The following is a 14,732-nucleotide window of genomic DNA, read 5'->3' as shown; positions in this document are numbered from 1 at the left end:
TATTTTCCATTCCCATTCATTCTCTGAGAAATATCCATCTTGGAACCAGGAACTGCCATTTCTGCTAGATTGTGGTACAACAGAGCAGAGATTGAAGCACAAATTACCACTCTATGTGGGAGGTCAGACTAGATGCTTGGGAACAAGGAGACGGTCTGACTTGACTCTCCTCTCAGTTTTTAATGTTTGTTTTTCTATTCTGGAATTTGGTGACTTAAGGGGGAATAGTGTCTACTCCATTAACAGATTAGAAGAACATGGTATAAGTACAATGATTGTAAAGGGTGTTTAATATACCAAAAAAAGGTCAGAATCTTGGTTATGTAAAATCCTCAAATAAGTTCCAGAAATTTTTCATGAGTGCTTTATTTAAAAGGAGAGTTATAAAATGTGGATTTAAAATATGTACGTGGAATATTCTTGAGAAAGTTCTATATAATGATGGTGTGTAATTGGTTTCTTGTACCCAACTTAGGTTCCTCACTAATTGTGGTCGATTTATTTGTTTAATTTGGTTCACACCAACCTGAGGTTGGTGTGCTGTTTATGGTCTGGACCCAACTATAGAAGCAATTGTCTATGTATTTTTCTACTTACAGCCCAATTAAATTAAGAATAATGACAGATGTGTGGCAGAAAGTGAAGGGGAACTAAAAAGCCTCTTGATGAAAGTGAAAGAGGAGAGTGGAAAAGTTGGCTTAAAGCTCAACATTTAGAAAACTAAAATCATGGCATCTGGTCCCATCACTTCATGGGAAATAGATTGGGAAACAGTGGAAACAGTGTCAGACTTTATTTTTTTGGGCTCCAAAATCACTGCAGATGGTGATTGCAGCCATGAAATTAAAAGACACTTACTCCTTGGAAGGAAAGTTGTGACCAACCTAGATACCATATTCAAAAGCAGAGACATTACTTTGCCAACAAAGGTCCGTCTAGTCAAGGCTATGGTTTTTCCAGTAGTCATGTAGGGATGCGAGAGTTGGACTGTGAAGAAAGCTGGTGCCGAAGAATTGATGCTTTTGAACTGTGGTGTTGGAGAAGACTCTTAAGAGTCTCTTGAACTACAAGGAGATCCAACCAGTCCATTCTAAAGGAGATCAGTCCTGGGTGTTCTTTGGAAGGATTGATGCTAAAGCTGAAACTTCAATCCTTTGACCACGTCATGGGAAGAGTTGACTCATTGGAAAAGACTCTGATGCTGGGAGGGATTGGGGGCAGGAGGAGAAGGGGACCACAAAGGATGAGATGGCTGGATGGCCTCACCAATTTGATGGACGTGAATTTGAGTGACCTCCAGGAGTTGGTGATGGACAGGGAGGCCTGGCGTGCTGCAATTCATGGGGTCACAAAGAGTCGTACACACCTGAGTGACTGAACTGAACTGATAAACTGTCATGTAAATATTATAATCATTAATGCATTAATGTTAACTTTAATATATAGCTATTATTATACCTACTGACTGTGGGAAGAAAATAAGTGGCACAATAATAATAATAAAATTGTTTTTATTGAGTGCTTCCAACATACCAGAATCTATGTTGGCTGCCTTATGTGTATAGTATAAAAATAGCTATTATTATTCCTGTTTTATACGTTTAAAAAATTCTTACTTATGAAATGTCTGACTTGTCATCTAAAATTTGGGCTTACTTTAAACATAAGGGCTTACCTTACATTTTAGAAAACCAAGGTGTAAGCCCATGAAATAATTTTTTTTCTCTCATGGATTTTCTGATATTTGATAGGGTCGATTTGTACACAGACTTCCCTATGGAAAAAAAATTACCTGTAAAGATATCAGAATCAAAAAAGTAAGTAATATTCAAAGCCATTTTACCTTGTTAAACCACAGAAAATATTCTTATTATTTTAATACTGTATTAATATTACATATTATATGTGACATAATAGCATAATACTGGATTATATTATCACCATATGCTGGGTAATCCTATGTAGAGAATCATAGGCAATGTCAGGCCACCACAAATACAACAAGAACTATGAGGCAATTTCAGGAGAGGAATTGAGTTAGCACTGAGCCACCCATTGCTTTATGTCAGATTCTCCTCGTGATTAGTTCAGGTTATAAAGTAAAATTTTCTTCGTGGAAGGCTAACCACATTTGGTGACATCAAATCTTTTCCTGCTTATCTAGAACTATGTGACCAGCCTAGAAAAACTGACCAGCCTAGACTGTGTGTGACTTACAGTTCAAATAATGTTGATTTATACTTGAGATCCATTTTATAGGAAACTTTTAATTGCACTCACTATAAAAAGGAGGTCAATTAAACTTTTGTCTGATATTATCTTCTTAAAATAGCTAGTGAATATATTAGTCTCATGGAAGCTCTGTGCCTCCTCTGGGGAACCAAATGGACAGCTCACCCACTACATCCATGTTAACTGCAGACCTCCTGAGGAAACACTGCCTGGGAGGAAATGGAGCTCAGCGGTACCAAGTTACAGCAGAAAGATCCTACCTCCTTCCCTCTGTTTGCATGCATGGACGGTGCTGGAAGGCAAAGATTGTTGGGTCTAGTTACCATATGATAACCACTTGGGGGAGTGAAAGGTGGCTTGAAATACAGCATGGGTTCTTAACTGCAGACATTTAATGAATAACAGCTATATGAATGCAGTCTTTTTATTGTAGTGAAAACTTAGAGGCAAACGTATATGTTTAATAGCAGAGTCCTCTTAATCAGGAAAAGGATGAATTTGAGTTGTTCTGACATCAAATTTGAAAAAGTGACTATTTAATAAAAAAATATATTACAAAAATATCTAATTTAAGATTCTATTGGAAAAATTAGACTACATTCCAAGTGTTAACAATGATCATCTCTGGATAAATATATGACTTAAAATTTCTACAGTGAGCATGCGTCTATATATGCATATACGTATATCACATCTTTATCCATTCATCTATCAATGGACACTTAAGTTGTTGCCATACCTTGGTCGTTATAAATAATGTTTCAATGAACATAGGGATTCAGATCTTGTAGAATTAGTGTTTTCATCTTCTTTAGTTAGATACCTAGAAGTGAAATTGCTGGATCATATGGGAGCTCTATTTTTAATTTTTTGAGGAAACTCCATACTGTTTTCCATAGTGGATGCACCGATTTACATTCCCAACAAGAGTGCATGAGGGACGGAGAGAACAAGATGGCGGAGGAGCAGGTGGACGTGGAGTACATCTCTCTCCACAGATAGATCAGGAATACACCTCCAGACACAGAAGTGCATGCAGAACACCAGCAGAGAGTGGGTAGAAATTCCTGACCAGTGGGGAAAGAATCTATAGACCCACACAAAACTCAGTAGGATGAAGGAACTAGGGGGAAACCAGGAGCCTTAGAAGGACTGAACCTGCCCTCGGCAGGTGGGGGATTGAAGCAGGGGTCTGATCCCCACAGCGGGGTAATTGTCTGAGTCAGAGGAGAAACATTTAAGGCTGAGAGTTAAACAGCTGATCTGTGGCAGCCTAAATGGAATGAGAATCAGACAGTCCTTGCTGCAGCCATACATACCCTGGACAGGGACCCAGGTCCCCTGGAAGGCGCAGCGGCTGGGAGCTGGAGTTTAGGGATTGTGGAGCAATCCCAGGGCAAGGGTTGCTGTTGACTGTGGAGAGACAGATTGAGGGGATGTGAAGGAGGAGATCGTGGGAAATGCCTGTGGAGGAAAGCCAGGCAGCCATGAAAGCAAGGCAATACAGCTGAGTCACGCGTAGGGGGTGGAGCCATCACCATAGCCTCTCTCCCCCCACATGCCAGGATCTGCAGATGAAGAATAGAGAGGCTGGCCCATCAACCACCTGAAGCACTGAACTACAGAGTAGGACCCCATTCAGGGTGCCCCTTTAAGTGCCTGATGTGCCAATCTACAGAGTAGGACTCCAGCCAGCATGCCCCTCTATGTGCCTGATGTGCCAAACAACAGAGAAGGACCCCAGGCAAGGGAGCCCTCTAAGTGCCTGAAACGGCAGAGCTATGGAGAAAGACTGGCCAAAGAGGCCTTCTGATCGCCAGCTACAGGAGACTCAAAAAAAGACCCCGATAGGGCGTTAACTCCTGTGGTGGAGGCAGTCTGTGTCCCGGCACACTTGGCGCCACCAGGGTTCCTGCAAGCAAGCAGCTGTGCCACCTTCATGCTCAATTCTCACTGGGATAGAGCTGCCACAGGCAAAAAGAGTCTTGCGTCTATGCACACAGGGTTGCATTGGTAGTGTGCAACTCTTTGCGACCCTGTAGACTGTGGCCTGCCAGGCCTCTCTGTCAGGGAGGGGGTGCTCTCCAGGCAAGAATACTGGAGCATATTGGCCAATACTGGTTGCCATACCCTTCTAGAGCACTATATTTCCTGCTGCCCTAGCTGCCAACTCCCCTGAGTACCTGGTGCTGCCAGAACCCCTGTGACCCAAGCAGCTGCACCACCTCCACACTTGGCCCTCACAGGCAAACCCAAGTTCTCCAGGGCAGCCTCAGGAGCAAACCCCAGTGGACGACCCACAAGCAGAGGTGGAAATAAAACCACAATTGAAATCCAGGGGCAGTGTGGCTAAGGAAGAAGACCCAAAACCTTCCCACCAGCTGCAGATTAAATCCACACAATCAACTAGGCAGACTCATGTCTATGGAATATATAAAAGATCATTGAGAGCTCCCACAAAAGAAAGCAGTCTAGTTCTCATGGCTGTGGACATTGGAAGCAAGAACACACATGAGTAGGACTAGATTAGAATCTGAGCTGCCCCCACAGAAGGGCCAGAGACCAGCACAGTGTTTGGAGGGCATCCTAGAGAGGTGAGGTGGACTGTGACTCCCAGCGAGGGAGAGGACTCTGACAGCAGTGGCCAAGAAAAACATTTATTATTCTGATGTTGTCACTTGTTCTATAGATTCTTTTGGATTTTTTTTCTTTTCTTTTTCCTCCCCCAACCCCCACTCTGTTGTAGTTGTCAGTTTTATTGGCACTGTGAAATCTAATTAAGCTGTTGAGCTTTTTTAATCTTCTTTCTCAGTCACATTTTTTATTGTTGTTATAAACCTCTACATTGGGCTTTTGCAGTTCTGTGGAGTTTTCCAATTTTTCTTCTTTTCTCTTTTTTTAAAATTTAAGTTTGTGAAGCCTATTATTTTTTTCTACATATATTCCTCTGTTTGGTTTTCCAACTGTTCTTTTCCCCTGCAGTTAATCTTTAATGTATATAAATCTTCTTTATCTATCTCTGTTTAACTTTGATAACTATTCTTTCTTTCCTTTCCTTTCAACATATTTGTTAGCGTTTTCATTACTTTATTCCCTACTTGGCACCTTGCTTTGGTTTTGTTTTCCAGTTTGTGCTTCAGTTAGTTTTGTTCTTAACTGGTAAATATAATTTTTTATTTCCTTTGTTCACTGGGTCAATCTACTGTACTTTATTTTTGTTGGACTGTTTTGATTTTGTTCATGGATGTATATGTATATGTGTATATTCCATTATTTTAATTATTATTTGCCTGATTTTGTAACTGCCATTTGTCTGGAGTTCATTTTTTGTTACTTGTTTTGGGATATTTGTTTTAATCTCACTGAATGCTGTAATAAACCACGTGTGGAATCTTCGTTCCTGACCAGAGATCAAGCCCTGAGCCTTTGGAGTGGGAGAACTTGACTCTAGGAGCCTAGGCTACCAGAGAACTAACCCTAGGGAGTATCAGATAGTGAGAACTCACACAAAGGAAACCACTTGAATACAAGACCAAGCATCCCCCAACCACCAGTAGCACCCTGTACAGGATGCCTCATCTAAACAACAAACAAAACAAAAATATAAACCCAATCATCAGCAGACAAGATTGCCACATCACTCAGCCTTGCCCATCAGAGGGAAAACAAACTAACATGAAAAAACAAACAAAAACTCAGCATAAATCTCACCCTATATGAAGCTTACACAAACCACTGGACCAATCTTAGGAGGGCAGAAACCAAAAGGGAGAAAGAATTTAACCTTGAAGCCTGGGAAAGGGAGACCTCAAACACAATAAGTTAATAAAAAATAATGAAAAGGCAGAGAAGTACTACACAAATGAAGGAACAAACTAGAAATGCAGAAGTCCAAATAAATGAAGAGGAAATAGACAAACTACCTGAAAAATAATTCAGAATAATGATAGTAAAGATGATCAAAAACCTTGAAAACAAAATGGAGAAAATGCAAGAATCAATTAACAAAGACATAGAGGAATTAAAGAATAAACATACAAACAACACAGTTACAGAAATTAGAAATGCTCTAGAAGGAATCAATGGCTCAGAGGTTAAAGCGTCTGCCTGCAATACAGGAGACCCAGGTTTGATCCCTGGGTGGGGAAGATCCCCTGGAGAAGGAAATGGCAACCCACTCCGGTTTCTTGCCTGGAGAATTCCATGGATAGAGGAGCCTGGTGGGCTAGAGTCCACAGGGTCGCAAAAAGTCGGACACGATTGAGCGACTTCACTTTCACTTTCAGAAGGAATCAATAGAATATCTGCAACAGAAGAATGAATCAGTGAGCTGGAAGATAAAATGGTGGAAATAACTTCTGAAGAGCAGAATAAAGTAAAAAGAATGAAAAGAACTGAGGATAGTCTCAGAGACCCCTGGGACAATATCAAATGCACCAACATTTGAATTATAGGGGTCCCAGAAGAAGAAGAGAAAAAGAAAGGGTAGTAGAAGATTTTTGAAGAGATTATAGTTGAAAATTTCCCCAACATGGAAAAGGAAATAGTCAATCAAGTCCAAGAGGCACAAAGAGTCCCATACAGGATAACCCACGGAGAAACATGCCAAGACACATAGTAATCAAACTAACAAAGACTAAACACAAAGAAAGAATAAAAGCAGCAAGGGAGAAGCAGCAAGTAACATACAAGGGAAACCCCATATGCCTAAAAGCTGATCTTTCAGCAGAAACTCTGCAGGCCAGAAGGGAATGGCAGGATATATTTAAAGTACTGAAAGGAAAAAAATCTATAACCAAGATTACTGTACCTGGTAAGGATCTCATTCAAAATCGATGGAGAAATAAAAAGCTTTTTGGAAAAGCAAAAAGTTAAGATAATTCAGTACCACCAAACCAGCTTTACAACAAATGTTAAAGGGACTTATATAGTCAAGAAATACAAGAGAAGAAAAAAGATCTGCAAAATCAACCCCAAACAATTAAGAAAATAGCAATAGGAACATATATATCAATAATTACTTAAAATGTAAATAGATTAAATGTTCCAACCAAAAGACAGAGATTTGCTGAATGGATACAAAAACAAGAGCCATATATATGTTGTCTACAAGAAATCCACTTCAGACCTAAAGACATATATAGACTGAAAGTGAGAGGATGGAAAAATATATTCCATGCAAATGGGAAGCAAAAGAAAGCTGGAGTAGCAATCCTCATATCAGACAAAATAGACCTTAAAATAAAGAAGATTACAAGAGATAAGGAAGGACACTGCATAATGATCAAGGGATCAATCCAAGAGGAAGACATAACAATTTTAAATATCTATGCACCCAACATAGGAGCACCTCAATACATAAGACAAACATTAACAGACATAAAAGGAGAAATTGACTGTAACACAGTAATAGTTCAGTTCAGTTCAGTTGCTCAGTTGTGTCTGACTCTTTGCGACCCCATGAATCACAGCACGCCAGGCCTCCCTGTCCATCACCAACTCCCGGAGTTCACTCAGACTCATGTCCATCGAGTCAGTGATGCCATTCAGCCATCTCATCCTCGGTCGTCCCCTTATTCTCCTGCCCCCAATCACTCCTAGCATCAGAGTCTTTTCCAATGAGTCAACTCTTCCCATGAGGTGGCCACAGTACTGAAGTTTCAGCTTTAGCATCATTCCTTCCAAAGAAATCCCAGGGCTGATCTCCTTCAGAATGGACTGGTCAGATCTCCTTGCAGTCCAAGGGACTCTCAAGAGTCTTCTCCAACACCACAGTTCGAAAGCATCAATTCTTCGGCACTCAGCCTTCTTCACAGTCCAACTCTCGCATCCATACATGACCACAGGAAAAACCATAGCCTTGACTAGATGGACCTTAGTCAGCAAAGTAATGTCTCTGCTTTTGAATATGCTATCTAGGTTAGTAGGAGACTTAAAAACCCTACTCACACCAATGGACAGATCATCAAAACAGAAAATTAATAAGGAAACACAAGTCTTAAATGATACTTTAGATGATGTGGATCTCATTGATATCTTCAGGACATTCCATCCAATGCAGAAGGATACACCTTCTTCTCAAGTGCACATGGAACATTCTCCAGGAGAGACCACATCTTAGGTCACAAATCAAACCTCAATAAATTTAAGAAAATTGAAATCGGATCAAGGCTCTTCTCCGACCACAATGCTATGAGACTAGATATCAATTACAAGAAAAAAAGCTGTAAGGAACACAAACACATGGAGATTAAACAACACATTTCTAAATAACCAACAGGTTACTGAAGAAATCAAAAAGGGAAATAAAAAGATTTCTAGAAACAAATGACAATGAAAATACAACAACTCAAAACCTATGGAATGCAGCAAAAGCAGTTCTAAGGGGGAAGTTTATAGCAATACAAACCTACCTCAAGAAACAAGAAAAACATCAAATAGACAATCTAACTTTACACCTAAAGCAACTGGAAAAAGAAGAACAAAAAAAACCCCAAAATTAGTAGAAGGAAAGAAATCATAAAGATCTGAGCAGAAATAAATGAAAAAGAAATAACAGTAAAAATTAATAAAACTAAAAGCTGTTCTTTGAGAAGATAAACAAAATTGACAAAACTTTAGCCAGACTCATCAAGAAAAAACGAGATAAGAATCAAATCAATAAAATTAGAAATGAAAATTGCAACAGACAATGCAGAAATACGAAGGATTATAAGAGACTATTATGAACAGCTATGTTGCAATAAAATGGATAACCTGGAAGAAATGGACAGGTTCTTAGAAAAGTTCTGTCTTCCAACACTGAACTAGGAAGAAGTAGAAATTATGAACAACCCAATTACAAGCACTGACATTGAAGCTGTGATCAAAAATCTCCCCCAAAAACAAAAGCCCAGGACCAGATGACTTCACAGGAGAATTCTACCAAACATTTAGAGAAGAGCTAATGCCTATCCTTCTAAAACTCTTTCACTAAATTGCAGAGGAAGGAACATTTCCAAACTCATTCTACGAGGCCACCATCACCTTGATACCAAAACCGGACAAAGACAACACACAAAAAAGAAAATTACAGACCAATATCACTGATGAACATAGATACAAAAATCCTCAACAAAATTCTTGCAAACAGAATTCAGCAACACATCAGAAAGCTCATATACCATGATCAAGTTTGGATTATTCCAGGGATGCAAGAATTCTTCAATATACACAAACCAATCAATGTGATACACCATATTAACAAATTGAAATATTAGAAACCATATGATAATCTCAATATTTGCAGAAAAAGCCTTTAACAAAATTCAGTACCCACTTATGATTAAAGCTCCTCAAAAAATGGCATAGTAGGAACCTACATCAACATAGTAAAGGTCATATATGACAAGTCTGCAGCAAGCATTATTCTCAATGATGAAAAACTGAAAGCATCCTAACGTCAGGAACAAGACAAGGGTGTCCATTGTCACCATTGTTATTGAACAGAGTTCTGGAAGTCCTAGTTACAGCAATCAGAGAAGAAAAAGAAATAAAAGGAATCCAGATTGGAAAAGAAGAGGTAAAGCTCTCGTTGTTTGAGGATGACATGATACTCTACATAGAAAACCCTAAAGACAGTATCAGAAAATTATTAGAGCTAATCAGTGAATTTAACAAAGTTGCAGGATACAAAATCAATACACAGAAATCACTTGCATTTCTATATACTAACAATGAAAAATCAGAAAGACAAATTAAGGACTCAATCCCATTCACCATTGCGACAAAAAGAATTAAATATCTAAGAATAAACTTACCTAAGGAAACAAAAGAACTGTACCTAGAAAATTGTAAGACACTCTTGAAAGAAATCAAAGATGACATAAACAGATGGAGAGATATTCCATGTTCCTGGGTAGGAAGAATCAATATTGTGAAAAATGACTGTACTACCAAATGCAATCTACAGATTCAGTGTGATCCCGATCAAATTACCAATGGCATTTTCCACAGAACTGGAACAAAAAATTTCACAGTTCACATGGAAACACAAAAGACCCTGAATAGCCAAAGCAGTCTTGAGAAAGAAGAATGGAGCTGGAGGAATCAACCTTCTTGACTTCAGATGACACTACAAAGCTACAGTCATCAAGCAGGATGGTACTGGCACCAAAACAGAAATATAGATAGAAAGCCCAGAAATAAACCCATGCACTTATGGGTACCTTATTTTTGACAATGGAGGCAAGAATATACAATGGGGCAAATACAGCCCCGTCAATAAATGGCACTGCCTCTTCCTTCTGTGTTTGTGGTTCAGGTCTTCTAGGTTTATGCTTTCAGGTCTTATATTAATCTTTAATCCATTTTGAGTTAATTTTGGGGTATGGTATAGGAAAGTGGTCCAGTTTCATTCTTTTGCACGTGGCTATCCAGGTTTTCCAACATCATTTTTTAAAGAGGCTGTCTTTTCCCCCCTATACATTCTTGCATCACAAAACGTTTTTTTAATGCCCCTCCAAAATCTTTGACACCGGCATGATAACTTTAATGACTGAAGAAGACTTGTACCTTAAGTTTGGATTTCCACACGTTTCTATCCTTCATAACTGTAACATCATTTTCTTTCTTTACCTTCATCCAGCCTGTTTTGTTGCATAAACTGTGATAGGACATCTCCCCATTGACTGCCCTTGTGGTCTAGCTCAGTGTGTCTCAACCTCAAAGCAATGGACATTTTGTGTTGGATAAATCTTTTTTCCCTTTTTAAAAAAAATTTAGTTTTTTTTTTAATTGAAGGATAATTGCTTTACAGAATTTTGTTGGTTTCTGCCAAACATCAACATGAATCAGCCATAGGGATACATATGTTGGGTAGTTCTTTGTAGTGGAGGTTTCTTGTGTGTGTTGTAGGATGTTTGTGTATCCTTGGTTTTTACCCGCAATATACCAGTAGCACTTCCCACTCTAAGTTGTGACAACCAAAAATGTCTTCAGACATTAGAAGAAATAACCTTTGAGAGATGAAATTGCCTCTGGTTGAGAAAGCTCATTTCTTTAGCTGATCTGAACTCAGTTGGTGTTAAAATCTTCATGAAACAGAATAGTGTAGGCCATTTCTTTTCTTCCAGTTGAGTTCTATCATTTAATAAATTTAACCAGAACATTCTGTCATATTCCAACAATAATATTTGTCGAATCCTAAATATGACTAGTTCTAACTTAGCTTCCAGTGGGACCTTGGCAGAACAAGAGATTTGCTTGTGAGGTAAAGTGCCGTTTTACTAGCAAGCATCAGTCTTGGTGAACATCTTACTTAAATCCTTTGGTGTTTGTGTCTCTTTATTTGTTTATTTTAAACTTTTATTTTATATTGGGGTATAGCTGATTAACAGTGTTGTGATAGTTTCAGTTGAACAGTGAAGGGACTCAGGCATACATACAGTGACTCTTTAAATGTTGTTCATCTTTCAAAGTCTATTAAAAAACCCAAGCCAAAAGCTAATTTTCATATGGCATTTGTCTTTCTCTTTCTCAGTTACTTCACTTAGTAAGATAATCTCTAGTTGCATCCAAGTTGCTGCAAATGGCATTATTTCATTCTTTTTTATGATATATATGTGTATAACTGAGTCACTGCTGTACAGCAGAGATCGGCACAACATTGTAAATCAACTATACTTCAGTTAAAAAAAAGAAACCTACACAAAAAAAACCCTACAAAAAACTTATACCTCACACTTTCCTTTGTAATAAATAGGACTTTCTGATTCCTTACCTTTGTTCCTTAATGGCACTTTTCATCTGGTCTATACATTTTGGCAAGTAATTATTTTCCATTTTGTATTTGATTTTGTACCTTCTTGTTTGTTTGCTCATTTTCACCTTGTTGTTTTATATTCCCATTTAATTAGAAGTTCTTGAAGGCAGAGATGTATCACCTTTGTTTTCCCTTACAAACTTGACATATGGCTAGACTACATGGAGTGGATACTCAGTAAATACAGGATATAATTCAGCTGCTTATGCTGCAAGTGGTTTACAAATTGAGTATTTTGGAATATGATGGATTCTCACCAAGCTTACCCCTAGAAACTACAGAAAAGAAATTCATTAAAATATATTAACTTTTCCAGTGCTTTCTATTTGTTAGTTATTGAACTTAGTATGGGCTGATGGCTCAGAGGTAAAGAATCTGCCTGCCAGTGAAATGCTGGTTAAATCCCTGGGTCAGGGAGAGCCCCTGGAGGAGGGCATGGCAACCCACTCCAGTATTCTTGCCTGGAGAATCCCATGGACAGAGAAGCCCAGAGGGCTACAGTCCATAGGATTTCAATGAATTGGACACGACTGAAGTGACTTAGCGTGCACATGCATGGTCTTAGTATTCCTGTGAAGTAAATGAACCTATTTCCATCTGTCAGTGAAAAGTAGGCTTATTGCTTGTAAACTGTGTCACGCGGCTCATGCTCTGACTTGAACTGTCCTACCTTAAGGAGTTCTTTTCTGCTCCACAGTATTTTCATTTTGTGAAAAAAATGTGGCCAACTGTCCCTCAACCATTTCAGAATGATGGACTCTGGATATATATCAACACTTGAAAGTTACCATAGCAATCAGCTGAATTTTTCTCTCAGTTGGTAAGTTTGGTTAATTATAACATATTATGGTTTTTTTTTCAAAAGCAGTGTTTAGCTTTCACCACGTCCAGGATATTTATGTTTTATTTTTTGTTAACTATAGAAATGGTAAGACATTTCTATACACTTTGACATATATAGGGATCATATAAAATTAAGCTGTTATCATGGCCAAATACTCCAGAGGAACACAAAATATATTTTGCCAAAATTTTATTTTGGGTCTAGTGAGAAAAAGACATTTTGTTAAAATTAACTACAAACTAGTTCTTCCAGTACCAAACTGGTAAGCTTCCTTGCAGTGCCTGTAGTATTTCAACAATAAATAGGTTTTTGAAATTAAAATCTCTATGTGAATGTAAATATGTCTATTCATTCCAAATGTTCACTAAGGAAATCAGGTGAAATTCTTTAATATGATTGGCGTGAAAATGTCTTAAGAACACATTTTTTAAAAAAAGGTTGAAATAGCTCTTAGTGAGTATTTTACTGAATTTGGAAGAAAGAACAGATATATTCTCCAAGACAGTATTTTTTTTCACTTGTCATGTAGCATTATGTAATTTTAAATAGAAACCAGTATAGTTATAAATGTAGTAACTGCAGAAATATATCTTGGGCAGGCTTGGGGCTTGGGCCTGTTGACCAGGGCTACACCTGGAAAACTGACCTTCCATTCACCTCGTCTTTATAAACTCAGAGAAACATGCCGGGGGTTGTCATCAATTATATGTGTACAGAGGTAGGTACTGTTCTAAGGTCCTGAAGCAGAGATTGGAAGAAACTGCACATTGCAAAGTTCAGTCTGGGTGGTATTTTTACTTTTCTCTACAATTATTCCAAAATTTTCCTACCTTTTCTAATTAAAGATTACAGCCCCCAGGGAAGGGAGTGAAGGCAAGAGGACATAAAACATCTTTAGAAATAGCAACAGGAAGCATCTTAAATGACCTCAGTAGAGCGGGGTACCTTTGTAGAGGTTGAAGACCAGGAAGATTGGTGCTATCACAGGGGAACCTCCGGATGCCCTACTCTGCACAGCAGTCTTCAAGTTCCTCAATTCCTGTGTTTTAACTTATATAAAAGAAGTGAAAGGACCATAAACCCTTTGCTTGTCCCTGTTGAGATCTTTTTGAATAAATCAACTTCCCATTTGGAGGCTGTTGTGATTAAAATTTCTCTGAGAAACTGTTATATGAAGGCAGGGAAAGTTCCTAACATTCAATTTCCACCTATATCATATTTGGCTATTGATTATTATAAGTAGAAATGGCTTTCAGGAGAGGTTCCATTATTTTCCTTTAAATGTAATAGTTAATAATAAACTCAGTGCTTCCATTTTAATTTTTTAAAAATTAACTTTCTACTTATTACTTTTCTATTACTGTAAAGGAGTTTCTTTTTCTTAAAATTCCATTGAATATTTAGTAATTTTAATTTGAATTTTGCTTTCATTATTCATTTACTTGTCACATATTTTTAGGACCTACAATGTTGTATCGTAAATAGGCACTTTGGAAACAGCAAAGCAAATTCAGATACGTCCTTCCTCAGGGATCTTCTGTTAAGTTAAAAGCAACACCAGCACATAATCTTCTCATATTTAGTCATTTTGAAAATAGGCATACCTGATTTCTAATCCGGACTCTACTGATTGAAAAGGCCTGAAGCTCTGCTGTGCCCACAGTCTTCCCTGTAGAATATAGATGTTAGTTAGAAAGGTAAGAAAATATTGAAATAAGTGATGGGAAAAGGAAGGTAAAAATGTGGCTAAGACACTTCGAAATTTGGATATGTGCTGTTTCTTTCAATATCTACGGGGCTTGAGATGAGGTTTTTGGAAGAAGGAAGATTTATGATGTATTTTATATTTTGTCT

At 38.1% G+C, this 14,732-nt stretch overlaps 1 protein-coding gene across 4 annotated transcripts in view; it reads left to right on the top strand.

Moving 5' to 3' along the window:
• The window catches only part of LOC120860420 (filamin-A-interacting protein 1-like), a 211,128-nt gene that overhangs the window by 17,383 nt on the left and 179,013 nt on the right, over positions 1 to 14,732 (top strand). The window contains exon 2 of one of the 4 annotated variants that reach the window (XM_040236221.1): positions 12,732 to 12,854. The exons of the other annotated variants lie outside the window; for them this stretch is intronic. The gene's annotated coding sequence lies outside the window, so the exon portion shown is untranslated. The remainder of the gene's footprint in view (positions 1 to 12,731; positions 12,855 to 14,732) is intronic. 4 annotated transcript variants of the gene reach the window in all.

Source organism: Oryx dammah, unplaced genomic scaffold (genome assembly GCF_014754425.2).
Source record: "Oryx dammah isolate SB20612 unplaced genomic scaffold, SCBI_Odam_1.1 HiC_scaffold_11072, whole genome shotgun sequence".
In the NCBI taxonomy this organism is placed as follows: Eukaryota; Metazoa; Chordata; class Mammalia; order Artiodactyla; family Bovidae; genus Oryx; species Oryx dammah.
The sequence above is the reverse complement of the archived record's forward strand: the minus strand, read 5'-3'. Positions and strand labels throughout refer to the sequence as shown.